The 18,641-nt window shown below is 40.4% G+C and overlaps 1 protein-coding gene and 1 non-coding gene across 2 annotated transcripts in view; both read right to left on the bottom strand.

The window, feature by feature from the left end:
* The window catches only part of Frem2 (FRAS1 related extracellular matrix protein 2), a 192,818-nt gene that overhangs the window by 131,332 nt on the left and 42,845 nt on the right, over positions 1-18,641 (bottom strand). The window lies entirely within an intron of this gene.
* Positions 7,147-7,252, bottom strand: LOC111816735. The gene has a single exon (XR_002821073.1). It is a non-coding gene; the product is annotated as a U6 spliceosomal RNA (small nuclear RNA).

The raw sequence follows: 18,641 nt of genomic DNA, 5'->3' as shown, positions 1-18,641 counted from the left end.
GACCCCAGGAAAGCCAGGGATCCTACAATACACTTAGCAGTCAACCTTGGTGCCCTTCTTTCTTCTCACATACAAATGAACAATTAGAATTATCCAGCCCAAATATCAATACTGTCACTTTTGAGATATGGTCTAAACTCATTCTGACATAACATACGTAACTTAACATAAACATACTATCTTACTTTTCTTGGTAAAATTTCATCTCATGGGTGGAATTAACACATACAGTCAAATGACAAAACTGCCTCCTATTCTCATGTAAATATGCAAAAATTTTCAAATTGATTATTGATATGGAAAAGTTTCTGGTACAGCATGCTTGTTCTCTTCTGTCAGGGAGCAGTGTGGCTAGTAGTTTTCCTACTCAATCAGAATTTATGGCTAATCCCACAGGAAGTTGCGGGTAGGCAAAGATCTTGAGAAACGTGCCAAACTGAGTTCAAGTGCAACTCTATGCATGATTTAGGCTTTAGCACGAAATCAAATATGTGAGCAATGCTTGCCATGCTAGATGTTTTCAGCAGATTGTGCTCTGCTGCAGCCCTGAGAGTTGAGAATCCCAAGCAAAGGCTTTCCTAAAGTGATCATAGGCAGACAGAGCCGAGCACTGGACATAAGTTGTTCAGCTTTATGAGTGTGTGTGTGTGTGTGTGTGTGTATGCACACACACACACATGGGCATATACACACAGATAGACACGGTCATTCATTCTTATCTATGCTTGTACAAAGTATTAAAATCCTTTCCAAAAATACAGAACACATAGTATGCTTTCTTTGCTTCTACACTGAATAATTTAGGGAAGGATTTCCCAAAATGTATCTTTTTGGGAGCATATTTTTTCCTGGCTGTTGGTAGGTGTTATTTTTGAAAAATCACTTTGCCCTAACTAAAAATGAAATATACTGTACTGACTGTAGAGACAGACTTCTTTACTATAGCAATACTTAGTGGATTTTAAACATGAATGTATAGTAGGCATGCACAGGGGGAGGACTGGAGCACACACCATTCTCAGTGTTGTCCCATTAGGGAACCTATTTCCTTCCTTCCTTCCTTCCTTCCTTCCTTCCTTCCTTCCTTCCTTCCTTCTTTTTCTTCATTTCTTCCTTCTTCTCTTTGTCCCTTCCTTCCTTCTCTCCGTCCCTCTTTTCCTCTGTCCCTTCCTTCCCTCTCTCCCTCCTCCTTCCTGCTCTCCCTTCCTTCCAGCACTGTACCACTGAGCTGCATTCCCTGAATGGGAAGCTATTTCTTAAGGAATACATAGACATCTATCTTACGGCATGCACTTTGGAATTAACTTTTAAAGTAAAGCATTTAAAAGACAGATAGAGCAGAAAGCCTAGAGCCGAGTCAGTCATACTCGGGTCACATAATTTCCAATGACCACTGCAACATTTAGAATTGTCCTTCATAATCTGAAGGAATGATGTAAGCTAACTTCAAGTAAGCATCACTGACTGCTGGTATACATGTCTCCTAGAGACCATACTTGTTGATCAAGACACATACTTTGCTTTCTGTGGCTTAACAGTACAGCACCACAATCTTGTTTTTTAATTAGCTAAATGTGTGTTTAAATCTTGACAGAGACAGAGATTAGAATTTTGGCCACTTCCAAAAGAAGAAAGCTAAAATCACCAACAATGTACAATGAACTATGTCAACCCCTCCCCTTTAAAGTGGATCTTACTCCCCTGTGGATATTTGAACCCTAAAACCTGCCCAACTCTGATAAGGGATTTAAAGGCTTACTAAGAAGAATGCTTCCAAAGCCACTAAAACAACCCGCACAGGAAGCATGGGCCAAGCTACGCTTTGCAGAGAGGCTAGTGCTGCAACATAAACTTCAAGCTGATAAACAGATAAAAGTTCTGAAAGCGCCTTGTTTCCTGGTCTGTCCTTCTTCCTCACCCAGATCCGTGACTGCTTCCCGAGAACACCGACAGCACCACTGCTCTATACTCAGCTATGCGAGAAAGAAGAGTCAATGAAAGGAAAGTGGCTAAGTAACCCACGTTGGATGCGGGTACAGACTGTATGTCTATGTATGTCATAAGGGATGCATTGGGGGCTTGAGTAGTTAGGGCAACAGATTATGTTTATATATCTATATCTACCCCCACTTTATGCCCCCAAGAAACTGAAACATTTTCTAAGAAAAACTGTACATTTAGAAAATCAGGTGGTATTATTTAAAGAAAAAAAACCCTTATATATCAGGAACATAGTAGAGTCTCAGAATGCATTTTTTGTAGGGGAAAAAAATTCCTTCTTTTAGTACCTCCTGGCAACACAGTGAATAGACCAGTGACTGCTGCTGTTCTTTTTCTTATTCTTTTAGCCTTTTTTCAGCATGGCCCTGGTGGGGGCTAGGGTTGGCAGAGATCAGGCCTGTAGAAGCTGACCCTGCAGAAGTGGTGGAATAAGTGACTCTGAGCTATGGAAACTGGCCTGTGCTCCCCTCACTTGCAAGTGAGGACTGCAGTAAGGGACCTGGAGCACTGGCCTGGCACTTGGGCCTGCACTAGCTTCCACCAAGGACTCGGAGAGGGTGCGGGACAGGCCAAATGTCTTTGTGCACTTTCTGCCTTGTAGAACTCCTCTTCTGTGGCTTGATTTGTGCTTTGAAGGAATTAGATCCCTGCATTTAAAGAACTCACTCCTTTCACGCTAGAAAGCCAACTCACCCACTCTTCTTTCACCCCAATGTTAATTATGAATTCCTCTGTCTGAGCACTGCTTGTCAGGTACAGAGCAGCTTATCTGATAGAATTATTCAGCCCCAAATAGGGGCAGGTTTCTTCTTTCAAGATGTCCTGCAAATGATGGGTTTCATGAAATCAAATATCCTTTTGGCAGAGGGAATATGGTAAAGCACGAGAATTGTAGGAATCTCTGCCTCCACTAGACCACCGCTCTTCACTAACTGCCAGGGAGTAAACCCGCAAACCCCAGGTGATAGGCTCACTCCCTTCCAGGCCCTTCTCCTGACCATCCACACTGCCCACCCTCATGGGTAGAGCAGAGCCTTCGCCTCAGACAGTGACCTGAGTGCTGTGAATATGAAAGCAGGCGTTTTCTGCGTTATAACAAAATACCGATCAGCACTTTATTGCATTTTATGCTCAACACACCTACGCAAGGATTCCCAGCCTCCACTGACACCCCCTGAAGATGCCTATCAGTGTCATGGTACACAGGGTTGTCTATTGATGAATTTGTTTGCAAGCCTCATCAGAAAGTTAGATAGGGTGGGGATGCTGTTACACAGAAAGAATCCTCACAATTACGAGGATATGCTTAGCATTCCTGCCTAGCATAGATGATTTAAGGGTCAGCTCAGGGCAGGTGAGTAAAGGTGAATGCAGAGTTACTCTAAGAGTTCTGTGAAAATATGCTTTTTGCAATCTGATGAATATTTCTGCTGTGTTGTATGAGGCAAAATTTTCCAGCTTATATGGCCCAGGGATCAAGCAAGTAAGACATAGGATTTGATTTTTCATATAAAATATGATCTGAACTAGAAAGGGTATAAGAATGTGAATTTGGTGAAAGGAATAAGACAAAGGAGATCAGCTATGTGAAGCTTGTGGGGGAGGACACCAAAAAACGGAGAATCTCTAAAGAAGGCAAACACCTGTAGGCAGAGGGTTCCCACTTTTCCTAATTCTGCATTTAGAATATAGACAATAATCCATCACTGACTCTATCAGCTTTCTGTTTCAATGTGTGCTGTGAGATATTTGGGGGAAACACACTTTTCTATGGTCAGGGTCTCCAAAAGATGATCCCTACGATCAGCGATTGGATGAGAGTGCCAGCCTAGGCTCCTTTGGTCAATAAGAGGAGGACAAGGTCTGTTTTTAGAAGAAATGAAAGCACACAGAAAAGCTGAGGGTGCTGGAGATGCTTTTGGGGACCCGATTAAACAGTTCCTTGTGCTTCTCGATAACAAATCATACCAGAATGGAAAGTAATGAAGCATATTATCAAATGTCAGTGAATATGTTCATAGTTTTTATGCAGCATGGGTAGAGTTTCCCTAGGGTTTGGAAGTATTCTAGGTAAAGGGAAATAAACTCGTGGTTTCCTAAGACCATTTTAAAACCTAAGTTCCAAAACTCATTGAAAGAATTATTGTAATGCAGTAAAGAACGAGACTTGAACAACAAAAAATTACATCGAATTACATACGGATATTTCTACGCTCTTGGGACAGTCCACAAGAATTTTAATCTTGTAATAAAATGGCATAATCCCCCAATAGCAAAGAAAACAGAAAAGGCAAAAACAATAACAATAATATTTGAAACCTGGTGTCAGGTGGACAAGTGTAATAAACTCAGAGAATGAAAAAAAAAAAAAAAGGAAAAGAGAACTGGCCTGAACAAAACCCAGAAACAATTAGATTTGAAGGTCCAGAAGCTGATGATGGCAGGTGACCCTCACAGCTGGTCTTTGTCCCCAAGGAAACAATCTGTATCCTTTCCTGTCCGTGTAAGTTCTCTACAGGAAGAATCTGGTCTCATTTCTCATTTTCATGGTTTCTTGTCCCATATAAATTTGGGAATCCCACCTCATGAAACACACTATAAATAATCATCCTGAGATTTGCAAGTACATGTTTTTATGGAGCTCATGGCTGTGTTCATCCAGGGTGCATTGTTCTTTAGTCCACTTATGCCAGCCAGAAGCTCCAAACACAGATTTTGTGTGATAGAGGTGTTTTTATGCTTAAAACTTATTAAAGGAACCTGGGGCACATACACATCTTGGTATTTCTGTGTAGCTAACATTGCTTTGCCTCTGCCTCAAGTCAGGCGAGAATGCCACTTGTCGTCCTGTGGCCTGACTGTCCCAGGAGTGTACAGTGTGCTTTAGGGGAAGAGGCTCATGACTGGGGTTAGGTCAGCACGGAACCTGAATGCCAGCTCTGACAATGGCTCTTTGGGACTTGGTATATTACCTCTCCATGCTTTGGTTTCCTATCTGGTAACAGTGGGCAAATACCTTACGGGGTATAAATGTGGAGATAACAAGTATAAAAACAAAAGCATGTAATCTTTAATGAATTACGGAAGTTTCTGTATGCAACTTGCATGTACACAGAGGGTTACATTGTTGAACAGTGAAGTTTATTTTTCTCTTTCCAGAGAAGCTCTCTTGTCATCATTAGGAGGGAGGTGTAGGAGTCAAGAGCTGTAAATCTATTCTCATTCAGGCCTTTCTCCACCAGGAACCACTAACAAGGGGGCAAGCTTCCAAATTAGTGGTGTGAATAAACATTTCTCACCATTGTAGTGCAACATACAGGAGTACCACTATGTTTTTAACTGACAACACACAACTGTGCTCTTTCATAAATAGTATCTTAATTATCACCAACATTGAGTGATGCCCAGGGGGCAAGTAGCACGCTCCTGCCTGTTTCATCAATTGAAATAAAATCAGAGACCAAAACCAGGAATGATCAGTGTGTGAGTGATGAAGACTGTGAACGGGGTACTGTGATTTCATTTGTCTTTTGTTTTTGTACCAGAGACTAGAATAGGGAGCCCAGCGAGCTCCACTGTGTGGGCAATGTGCTTTGGAGCTTATTTAGCACTGCAACTCCTAGTAGCAGAGCTTCTATCATTAAAGCCCCATTTGGAAATGTGCACATTTAAAGCCTGGTTTACTTTTCTGTCATTCTTAGCCTTTCCTTTGCAATAAGTTTTTATTGTCCATAAACTGAAGCAACATACCTCTGCACCACAAAAAAGCAGTATTTAAGAAAATGTCCTTTCAAACATTTGTCTTTATAGCTTACTAAATATTTAAGTGAACCTTGTTCTACTGCTTACAGCTATACAAGAGGAAGGGCATAAGAGGGAGGGAGAGGCTGCGAGGCATGGCGGTGGGGGACAGACGTGAGCAAACGATTCTAAACACATTGAAACTCCCTCAAAATATGAAATGAAGAGGGAGAAAAAGGCAAGGGAAGAACAAGGAGGAAAAGAATGATCAGTGTGTTGTGCGTATATAGGAATCTGCCAAAGAGAAAGCCTTTTATCTGTATAACCAGCAAGAAAGTTAAAAAAAAAAAAATCTAAGAGATGATTATAACTTAAAACTGAAAGTTTCCTTAGAGTTTATAAGAGCATGGCGTTTTAGGCTTTGAATTGCCCTGCAGATTCAAAGAACTAAATTATAAAAAGGAAGAGCTATGGTCCGCTCTGTTATTTTAAAGAAACTCAAATGTAAACTGTTTTGAACAGAAAGATAAAATTTTGCTAGCATCAGTGAGTAATGCAAGAAGTCTGAACTATCTCAGCCCTTAACTATGCACATAAATTTGAGATTTTGATATCAGCATTACATTTTTTAAGTGAATAAAAATACCAACCTTATGTCACAGTATATTCCAGTCACTCTATCAATAAACCAAGCAGTAGTTGTGCATTACCTACCAAACACAGCCAGGAAATGCCTGCCTCCACTGGATGCAGGAGTAGACAGAGTCCTGGCACAGGCAACACCAACACCAGGCTATCTGTACTAGGTAATTTGATACTATCATGTGTCTTAGTGAAATTCTGTATTGTTTCTATTCTTTTTTTGTCTACTTTTAAAATTTTTCTTTAAAAATTTACTAACATCAGGCTAGTGATTGGAAGATTGTGCCTGGGTTCACACTGAGGGGTGGGAAGACAGGAGCTGATGATGGGGCGGGGCTTGTGGATGCTTGGGAGAGAAACAGTGTGGCCGATGGAGACAACACCACATAGAACAATTTGATGTCAAGAATGACCACATTAGAACAGGCCAGGAGTTCTGGGTGAGGATACTGCCCTCAACTGCTGCCCCCTTTCATCTCTCCCAGAAAAGCCAAAAGAAGGAAGGCTCTGTATGATCAGCCACAATGCCTTCACTTTCAGGAACGCCTTATCAGTGTGGCCGTCCAGTGCCTTGTCCCACTGTGTAGTGAGGCTGCCAGTCAATTATAAGCTGTGGAATGCCAATTATAAGTGGGAAGTTTTGGGTGCCTAGATTCTTTTTTAAAAAATGTTTACTTAAGTACCTGCCAATTTAAAAAATCTTGCTGGATTATTTTGGAACATTTTTTAATAATAATAGAATATTGACAGTGGTGATCACTATAAAACATGGAACACCTCACGAATTCACTTGTCGTCCTTGCATGGGGGCCTGCTAATCTTTTCTGTATTGTTTCAGTTTTAGTACATGTGTGGCCAAAGCGAGCACTACTGTTTCAATCCTGCCATTTCCCTTAGTACTGATACTTCCTCCACCAAGAGCAACTATTGTGTCCTCAGCGGGGGTCTAGTCATTCATTGCACGTTACTTGTTACTTCGTGCTCACATAAACACTAGGAGATAGATACTGTTTTCAGGCCCATTTTTCAACCAGGAACCTAGGCCTCAGAGAGGTCAGTTACTTTGCTTAGTGAAATAAAGCTAACAGAATAAAAATAAAAATGAAACTTGTACTTATGGAACAAGCTTGTACTTGCGGAACATGCTGTAGTTCATAGTCACGTCCATCTTACCCTTGAATCTGTGACCCTAGAAGCATCTACATCACAACAGAGTGACACCACTCTCCCTTAGCCTTGTTCTGGACTGGCTGGAAGTCTGAATTTGCTCCTGTCATTGGCTCTACTTCCTCACCACAGCTTGCTGTCATGGGCCTCCAGGGCTCTGCATGCTCAGCCTGCTGGTCTCATTCTGCGTCTGACTGAAATCGACCTGTTCTCAGGGGCCGGACTCCCTCTTCTATACAGATTACTCTGAGACATGCTGACTCAGCAAACCCTGCCAGGTCCAGACCCAGCTGTCCATTTCCCACAGCACATGCCTGCTGCATGTCCCATGGGTCCCTGGGACTCTCCTGTGTTCCAGAGCTGAACTCTTCAAGGCTTAGCTGCTTTCCCTCTTCATTTTATATTGTAGAAAGTAATGCTGTCTTCTTTTCAGCTGGCAAAGCAAAGCATCATTCCTGCTTCTTTCCTTCACGCATCTCCATATCTCATCAGCCACCAGGTCCTAACATCTCTGGAATCCATTTCCTCTTTTCTTAACTGTCATAGCTTTCTTTCTGCCCCATGTAATCTTTCTGCCAGGAGTCCTAGCTGGAGCACGTGCCTCCCATTTCATGCTCTCGCCCCCTCTGTCCTACCACTTGCTGCCCAATAATCTCTCTGCAACGCTGGCTATATCACAGCATTTCCACTTCCATGTTCACTAATTCCCTGTTGACCTGAGGATAAAGTCTAAAACCTTAGAACAACATGCCCCTGCCTTCAGGATTTGTGGCCCCCGTAAGGCTCCAGTCTCACTTGGGGATGTCTCTACACTGATCTCTTATTTAAATAACACCAAATCATCCACTGAACCAGGAATGGCATGTAGCTCCATCAACATCTACTAGACTTCAGTCAATATTAAGTGAACGTATATTACATCCCAAGCACGTAGCTGTACTGTTTCCTTTACTATTCCATCCTGTTTTCTTATGAAATTCTCAAGTCATTTAGTTTTAATTTAGTACTAATTCCAACATTCAAGATATAGTTTAAAACCGGTTTGTACATCACAGATCAGATTTCCTGTGGTGGGTAAGGGACACAAGGTGATTGCTTCATCCACAGCAAACACATGATCATGTGGATCTCAAAAAGCAGGAGGGCCCAGCATAGGTGGGGAAGCAAGGGCCCCGGAGCCTCAGAAACTTCTGAATGCCACAGCCACTGAAAGTCAGCAGTGAGAGAGGAAACAGAAGTAAAAAAAGAATCAAGGAAGCAGGAACAAGAATTGATAGTTCACACATGAAATACAGGGTTGTATAACTTCTACTAAGAGTTAGCACTATCTCCTGGTTAATGGAATGCCCTTCAAAGGAAAACATTTAGTTTTTTTGCATCAATATGAATTTCTTTACCTAGTGATGTATATTATTGATTCTAACTAAGATCACCCGACAGTTCTTTGATCTGTCTTCCTAGCAGATGAGGCTAAGCCCTGGCCCCTGGTAACCTTCCATACACCCCAGGTTCAAGGTGTCTTCCTGTATAATGTGATGCTGCAGACCTGACAATGGATAAAGAGAACACGCTGTCTTAAATGTATGTTGGGGTGTGTGTATTAAAACAAATGGAAATATTACATTGTAAACCACATAGAATTTTTCACATGTTGAAATAACCCAAAATCTTAAATAAAATATATTTTTTGTAGCTTTTCCAGAAACCAGAATGTCCATTTTCTGTTTACAGAGAGATCTTGAGATAGCAGTTTTTTAAAAAAAATCACAGTTCTTCCAAGCAGCTCCCTTCTCATCTTTGTTCCTCCACCTCTTCAGTCTTCTGCTGTTGGGTCTTTTTGAAACAATTTTGTAATTCACTCAGGCCCGAAAACTTATACCAGGTAGAACCACTTGCTGAAAATCATTCCTATAAATAGGTTACTTCTTAGTTAAAAATTATCTTTCAAGGTTTGAGATAGTGTGTCTCATTAAGTGAAACTCTGAGGCGGTGGTGGGGGGAAGGCTGACTGAATAAACAGTACTGTCTGAGGTAGGACCGAGCCCTTGTGGGGTGGTGAGGACCGCAGGGGTTGACCCTTCCGCCTGCACTGACACCCCCCCCCCGTCTCTCGGAGCAGTGAGAACAGTGGTTTCCACGCCCACAGCAGCTCCTGACAGCCGGGGACCCGGAGGCCTGGTCCACGTGGGAGGGACCACGCGGGAGGGAACACGCGGGAGCTCCGAACTGCACCTCCAGGGAGGAGGGTGCGGTGAGCACGAGGTCCCCGTCCACGCGGTCTCACGGCCCCAGCCGCGCGTGGTGACCCGCCTGCCAACCAGGGATATCAAAAAATTGGAGCTTTCCATTATGGTGCCTGAGGCTTCTCAGCAAGAACTACTGCCATTGTTTGAAGCACTTCCTCAGTAGGTGTTTTAAAAAGAGATCTTGGTATAATTTTCTACTCTGATGATGACAAGTAATTATTATTTTGATAAATGGTTTTTCAAATAAGGATAAAAGCTGAAAATGAAATGAGAACGGAGTGTTTATCTTTTTCACAGATATAATAAGAGAGAATAGATAACCCCTTCTCTTAATGCACTTCGCTGTCAGCCGTGCATAGTCTGGATGTGTGCAAAACTAAGGTCAGCCACCCAGCTTTTAAACTGAGGGACGCGTGACCTTTTAGAACGAGAGTATTATTGTCATTCGGGATGATTTTAAAATCTTTTCTTAAAAAACCATATTTATTTATTTATACAGGGTCTCACTACACAGGTGGACCTCTTAGTGATTCTCCTGTCTCAGCTTCCCAGTGCTGGGCTTACAGGGGCCACCACACCCAGTTTCAGTGGCCAGCACCACTAACCCCAGGGTTCCTGGCCAACGTGGCACATGGTGGCATGCGTTGTTGGGGATGGAACCCGACTCTTTGTGCTTTCCAGGTGATTAGATCTCTGAGCTATCTGCCTAGATTTGATTTGATTTGATTTGATTTATGTATTTATTTTGTCTTTTTGATACAAAGTGAGCTCAAAACCAGGGTCTTTCTGGCTTTGAGCTCACTTTGTATCCCAGGCTGGTCTTGAACTCACAATGTTCCTCCTGACTCAGCCTCTCGCGTGCTGGGAATACAGGCATGTGCCACCATGCCCGGTTCCAGCCTTGATTTTAAAGTCCTATACATAAAGTTGACCCTCAATTTCTAATAATTAAATATAATCTAAAAGTAGAGTTCTTCATAAGAGAGAAAGTATACACAATACACAATGCATTAATTAGTGTTAATCTCCTACTAGCCTGTTTCGAAAATTTGTTTTCTTGTTATTTTTATTTTTTCTCTTTAAAATAAAAATATTTCCTTAATGCTCATCAATGTAAGTGATAAATCATAACAGACTGAATACAGTTAGTACAGCTGTTGTCTATGAAACCAAACATTTTACATATTTCTAATGTGCAGCTCTTCCACTTTTCTCAAGGTTTTTAATTTAAATACAGTTACTGTCAATATGAATGTTGTATATTCATTATTATTCTATTGAAATAAAATAATGCATTTAAGCATGTTCTTAGTATAAATCATAGTACCTATCGATAGATATAATCCCAAGCAAATCCATTTGAAGTTTTTAGCAAGTTCTGAGGTTGAAAAGACATTTTAGGTCCTAAAAGTCTGAGACCTACTGTTGCACAATTTGCATAACAGTAAGCACAAACACTCCAGGATTAATAAAAAAGTCTTTTAACTAGCTGTGTATAAAACATTTATAGCCGACACCGGGACACAGCTCTTTTCCCGAGGACTCACCCAGGGCCCTCTTTCTGCAGGTGCCTGGTGCTGACAGTCAGGCACAAAGCTTAATGTTGAGAAACAAAAGGTAACTTTTACTTCTACAAATCACAGCCTGTGCATTAAAAGTGATAATATTTCACTGTAAATGACCTAATATTCCTCACATGTTGAAATTTTATTCTGTCTGTCCCTTTGAGGTGGATTTTTAAAATTAATTAATTAATTTACTTATTTATTTATTTTTGCGATACCAGGGATTGAACTCTAGACCCTGCACTTGCCAGGCAAGCACTTATTCTACTGAGCTATCTCCCCAGGCCCTTGAAGTGGACTTTTAAAGGATCATAAGAATTTATCTGAGGACTGGTCAGATAGCTCAGCCGATTAAAGCTCCTGTTTAGGCAGATGCAGGGACCAGGGTTCGATCCCCGATCCCCGGCTTACCATGCCAGCCCCACCCCTGGGGCGTGCTGAGTGGCAACTGAGACTGGGCGTGGTGGTGCACCCATGCAATCCCAGCACTTGGAAGGCTGAACACAGGGGGATAACTGATCTGAGTCTGATCTGTGTAGTGAGACCCTGTAGATCCTGTACTAAATACATAAAAAAAAAAGAAGTGGTCTACTTTTGACCTATGCTGATCTATTTTATAGTGTAAAAGATTGCTTCTCTTTCATTGAATTATACAACTTATTTTGGAGGATTCCTAAATACTTGCTTAAGTAAATTATTTTTTCTGGCTTGTGACCAGAAGAATCAGTTTTAGCAGTAACTACACCTAAGGACAGTTTTATATAAAATATTCCATCAAATCCAGACAGCTTATACTTCCATAAGAAACAAGTATTTTCTCCAAAAGTTTTTGGGTAAGTTTTTAAAAGTCATGCAAAGGAAAGAAATTTCAACCGAAAAAGTATTACTATGCCTCTGTTACCATAGACATTTGTATTAAAGATTATTGGAGATTTTTTTTATTAAAACAAAGAAATTCTTTTCTGTAGTGTTTTCTTAGCACATTTTTCATTAGTGGTAACAGAGGTAAACTCCAAGAGGGTAGCTCGCTCTGTTCAGGCCAGAGTTATTGATTACTGACAAGCACAACATCTGGAACACAGGAAAGGATGATAATATGTGGATTTTGAAGAGTGTTTTCTTTTTACTCTTGTGAAATGTATAATCTGTAGATTCCCCACTATTTACTTGTCCAAGACTGTCTTAGTTTGCAGCTTTGTGGCTAGTAGTGGTTAGTTTCCACCTTTCTTGCTCACAGGTATCCTGGCAAGACAATAAATTACATTGTCCCTCTGGTTATTTCAGAAAATAAAAGGCCCCTATCTAGCTAATAGATACAACAGAAGACTTGCTTCTTGCTTACCCTTAGCTAGAAGCTTGTCCTAATAGCTCTAGTAGCATGCTATTTTAAAAGATAGCTTACTCAAGAATAATTGCTAATCATTTTCTTTGTTGTTATAATTTTTCTTAACTTAATATAAAGTAGTTTCTAAGTAAAGTAAAGCCAGTTAAGATATATTCATTATTTCCTCAAGGAATACATTTTCTAGAAGTTAATAGGGACTTCAAAGAGTTTCTTGTGCATTTTTCTTGTCATTTTTGTTGGAAAATTATCAGGTGTAAAATATTCTTTGGAAGACTATTACAAAAACCAAAAGGTAAAGTGAACATTGATTTTGCCTTTGAATCTGTGCTCATCAAAGAAAATTTGCATTCTTCAGAATAGGCGATGTCTAATATCACTCTCATATCTGTAGAAGCATCATTATTTCTCAGCATAGACATAGTGAAAACTTTGATGCAGAAAATCTTATAGAGAAATAAATTGGATCAGACTATTTTTATAGCCACTGGTGTGTGTGAATCAAGTTTCACACTTCAAAACTTTTAAACCTTGGAGAAAAATAGTGTCTTTGAATCTTTTAATCTTTAATATACAAACAATAATATTCCTGGCTGTTTCATCTGATCTGTACCTAACATGTGAAGGCAATGAGCCTTGTCTAAATGACAAATTACAGCTCTATAAAAGCAGTTTCATCTTAGAAGAATGAAGCCGTGAATACATCTTGAAGCCCATAGGTGCAAATAATAGGTGTGGGGGAGGGAGAGGAGGGAGGGTGAGCCGCTCCAGGAAAAGGTCAAATACAATTTTTTTACTTTCTTTTTGCAAATCTTTCCAAGAAAGTGCCAAGTGTTAATGAGAATCCGCAGCTATCCTGCATTCTTTCCTCCCAGAATTGGGATACTAATTCACATTGATAGAATAGCAAAATCCAGAAAGATCCTTCTATGAAACATTAAATGCCTTAAATAATTGCTAAAGTGCTCTACATATACATGCATACATCATTCCTTATATTTTTAGAATCCATTTGTGTTTTTACCACTCAGTGAGCTCTGTCAGAAGCAAAGGGAAATCCTGTTTATAAGGAAGTTACATGCTTAACAATTCCACTCTTTCCTCTTTTTTAAAAAACTACCAGTGCCAGAGAGATGGCTCAGTAGAATAAGTGCTTCCCTGGTAAGCACAAGGGTCTGAGTTCAATCCCTGGTTCTGGAAAAAAAAAAAAAAAAAAAAAAACAGGCCGGCCAAATAGCTCAACAGACTAAAGTGCCTGCAAGGAGGTGCAGGGGCCAGGGGTTCGATTCCCAGGCCTGCCATGCTGGCCCTGCCCCCAGAGATAGACTGGGCATGGTAGCCCGCACGCCTGTAATCCCAGCTCTTGGGAAGTTGTAAACAGGATAATCACTATGAGTCAGATCTAGTAGTGAGACCCTGAACACCCTGTAGATCCTTCCCTAAAATACAGCAAAAATAAAATAAGATAAAATGAAAAAGTACCATAAGCATGCTGCAGCAATCCAATAGGAAACAGGAAAATTCTACTTGTAGTAAAGACATCTTCACATTCGAGATAGACCAGGGCCACCATGAGATTTGTGCTCTCCTGGCCACGGAAATTTTATTTACACTTTTTCTAGATTCTAGACCATCCTACCTTCACTCTCTTTTAGCATTCTTAAACTAGTATCCTAACAATTTTTCCAAAAGAGAAATTAATCCTTAAAGGAAGAATTTTTTTCTCATTTACATATAGAATGTATCTTTATTCTGAGAGCTATGTCTACTATTTTTAAACAAATTTGGATAAAAATGTAGCTGGCCAAGTTAAAGATACTTGGTATTAACTGCCAGTCCACAATAATATACTGAGAACTATTGGTTCTCATTAGATGAGTAACAAACTCATTTATGAAAGATAAGTTTAATATTCATCTTTGTGTGTTTAAAACATTGAATATAGTTTTATCATAAATGAACTTCTAGATATTATATTTAGACTTTGTGAAAAGTCTAACTAAAGCCTCAGTACATTTATCACACATGTCTGGTAAAAATAATTCTTTTTAAAATCCTACTCTAAACCAAGAACTTTATATTAGGATGCAAAATCTCAATAAATGATTTGGTTTTTTTTTTCCAATTTCAGAGAAGTTACTTAACTAGACACAAGTGTTTCTACCCAACACATCCTGCCTGTGAAGAAGAGAGAACAAAAATAATTGTAAAGAAAGAAATCATTAAAGCATATACATAAAAAAATTAAAAAAGGACAGAACAAAGAAGAGTACACTAGAGCTCACAATCCTAGTGTCAATTTTACTCTTTTGTATGTCTACTTTATAAAAATATGAATGAGATTTCTGTTAGGCAAGCACACTACTAGTATCAGAAAGAGTTAAATTTAGGACTTTGAGTAAGAATGAAGTGCCAGAAACAAAATTAGGCCAAATTCCTAGTTAGGTCAACCAGTTAGTGGTAACTATTAACTTAAAAAATCACAACCCATGGGGCTGGAGAGATGGCTCAGTGGTCTAAAGCACCAACTTGGAACAAGCTTGGCAAACCCAGGGACCGCGGTTCGATCCCCCAGCACCACATGCCAGCCAGCCCCGCCCGCTGGTGGGCTGAGCTGGCCACACACACACACCACACTCTCTCTCTCTCTCTCTCTCTCTGTCTCTCTCTCTCTCTCTCTCTCTCAAATAAATAAAACAATTAAAAAAAATCACAACCCTGGTGCTATGGCATCAATGAAAATCATATGTTAGTATTGTACACTGATAGCTATTATAAATCCACATTCTTTTACACAGCAATGTGGCATTATATTTCAAGAATGACAGATGTTTATTCAAATTCTTATCTTGGTATCTCATAAACAAAGTAATTCCAGAGAAGAATAGTATCGTATACATAAAAATATTCATTATTTTTTATGAGCTTCATTCTTTGGAGGCCGGATTCCATAAAATACTAGCTGATATTATTTGATAAAGGAAATGCCTGAGATCAAATAAGTGTAAAAAATTCTGACTTAGCGGCTTCTCTCCTCAGTTCTCTGCACTGAGACTCCTTAATGATGAAACCAGGACTATTTCCCAAATGTGTCTGAACACAAATTTTCTTCATAGAATATCTCATGAATCTGGTGTTTCATAGAATATCATGGAAATAATAGAAAGAGCCCTACTGGATGTTCTTCTCAAACGCCACATTGTTGTTCTGTTATGAATAACAGAATAATCTTATGAATAACCCAAATAGGAACATGAAAGCTCAAACTCATTGTAAATTCGTCCCTGTAGTTTTAATCACATTTGGAGAAATGTGGTACCAATGTCACTTCTGCTCCGGACAGTAGATGCCCCGGCCCTTGTTAGAGATTCAGAAGACCAGCAGGTAGGAAAGAAAAGCACTGAACTCTGTGTTGCTTATGGTGCAGTGCACTCCCCAGGCTAAGGCGTATCTGGGGTCTAGTCTTGAGGGTACAACTTCCTAACTGCATTGATCTAAACATACCTTAAGCCTTTCCTCCAGGTTCCTTTTCATCCAAGAACTAGGTCCACCTCTATCCAACATGTGCTTTTGTGGCTGCGAATGACTTCCCTGAAAGTCTGGCGAATGGTACTGTTGTGTACCGGATGCCTCAGTCACGTTCACACGACAAGGTTGGATTAACTTGTAATTACAAACCAAGAGGCATGTGATTAATGGTGTAGCCCTTGTGTGTTCCATTTTGCCATTATTAAAATCATGCAATAAAATTATGAAATGTTATTGCCAGAAGCAAAACTGAAAAAGAAAGCCCTTCAGAGATAGCGCAGAGCATAAAGCACAAGAAGATGGCGTCACTCACGCAGAGCTAACTGCTTCCATTGTAATGTACTCTCCATAGTCCATTCATGCTCTCATTAGATGTCTCTTGAGACCTTCCTTTGTGCCAAGTGCTATGTTATGGTGGACAAAGGTGGTACCTACACAGCTTGTAATATTTTACCTATAAAAGAAAAATTCTCAAATATGTTTGAAGAGCAGAATATTGATCCTGATTTTTATAGGATTTTTGAGTAAATAGGTAAAATAATTTCATACCTGGAGCAATGAAAGATTTTTGTATCCTAGACTCAAATTTAAAATATCAATAATTTAAAAGTGTTTTATTGTAATAGATGAAAACGTGGTTTAGTCTAAATTGGATTAAAAGCATAAAACTATGCCCAATAAATTTTGAAGAGCTAAAACAATACTTTCTTTGCACCTTAATTAAAGTCAGTAAAGAATCTCATTTTCTCAGGCCTGACAATCACCACCTTTCATTTCAACCATTTTAATTAAAATACCTAGCAACTTGGCAGAAGCTCGACTGATTAACTGAACTACCACTTAACTCTTTTGGAAACATCTATCAGATTCCAAATTAAGGTGTAGCAACAGCTGTAATTTCATTGTATGTATAATAGGTAAATATTTTTTATTTCTTCCACCTACAATCATATGTCTGTGCTAAAATATCACATAAGAACAGCTTAGGCAGCTGAAAGAGATGGGAAGGAACTGGTGTTTCTTTGTCTAAGATCCCTCTGGCTATAGTCCTTAGCACTTGAGGATACAAAAAACAATACGCACACTCACAAAAGACTATGTTCCAATGTCTCTTTTGGTTGCACTTTTCAGTATTTTCAGCAAGAGTATCTGGGTTAGTGGGTCATTCTTAATCTTCCTTTCCATGTGCCCCATGTCACGCTTGTGGTAGACGCCATGTACAAATTCCCACCTCTGACCCCCTATGTGTTTTGATACGTGGACATCTGGAGGCTGCCCACTTAGGACAAATGCCCTGCCCAAGGTGAGCCAACTTCTAGAGGTAGCAAACTGCTCCCTGATAGCATGCTTTTCATTGGCAGACCAACCAATCCAGAGCCCATTTCAAACCTCTCTTTCAGTTGGCTTTTGCATTTCTGGAGGCAAATGGTCCACCACCATGGGACCAATGATGAGACAATCACCATGAAAACAAGGCCAAGCCCTTCCCATCAGGATAACAGAAGAGAGGATTCGAGGCTATCTCTGGAATTGGTGAGATGCTGCCCATTGCAAGTTCAAAGGCATAAAAGTAAAAGTTTGCTTCAAAGACTTTGAAGAATTTATGAGTTGGGCTGGGGTGATAACTCAGCAGCTTAAGGACCTGCCTGGCAAGTGCAAGGTCCTGAGTTTTATCCTTGGTACCAAAAACAAAAACAAAAAAAAATCCCAAAGCCCAAAGCAACCGTGTGTGTGTGTGTGTGTGTGTGTGTGTGTGTGTGTGTATATGTATTTCTGAAAGTGAAGCCCAAGGTATCAGACAGACCTCAGATGGAGACTTATTTTAAGAAAAGAATCTTGAGGGGGCAGGGCATATAGCTCAGCCAAACAGTGCCTGCTTGGTAAGCACAAACTCTTGAGTTTGATACTGATATACAATAAAAGAGAGAAACTTGAGGCCCCTTAGCACCCAGGACACCCACACCATCAAAGCCCACAGAGGCCCCTGTAGCAATGATTTTAGAAGACTGGCTATGGCTCACACTGCTAGCCGATCCTGGCATCACACATGAGATGCTGGTCTTGAAAACAGGCAGAATGCAAGTGTGGTGAGATCAGGGAGGCTTCTGCAGGGCCTTTAAAGAGCAGTCTGGGGACTAAGTATAGAGTGGCAGGATCAAGGTCCCTGCAAACAGGCCCTGACCTAAGAGAGCTGTAGCTGCACTGGAATTACCTATACCAGGGACGTGCAGCCCCTACTGAGAAAAGCTGCAGGTAGCCTGCAAAACCCACTCCAAAGAAAAGCTAAGTGAACTATAAGAAGAAAGGCTGGAGGAAGGGAGTGGTCCAAGCTTTAGGAGCCAGTATGCTGCTACAATGTGTCCCCAGATACCAGAATGGAGAGGCAGGATTTAATGCTTGCTCGTCTAG

This window comes from Octodon degus, unplaced genomic scaffold (assembly GCF_000260255.1).
Source record: "Octodon degus isolate 3935 unplaced genomic scaffold, OctDeg1.0 scaffold00038, whole genome shotgun sequence".
Taxonomy (NCBI): domain Eukaryota; kingdom Metazoa; phylum Chordata; class Mammalia; order Rodentia; family Octodontidae; genus Octodon; species Octodon degus.
Note: the sequence above shows the minus strand (reverse complement) of the source record. Positions and strands in the feature narration are given on the sequence as shown.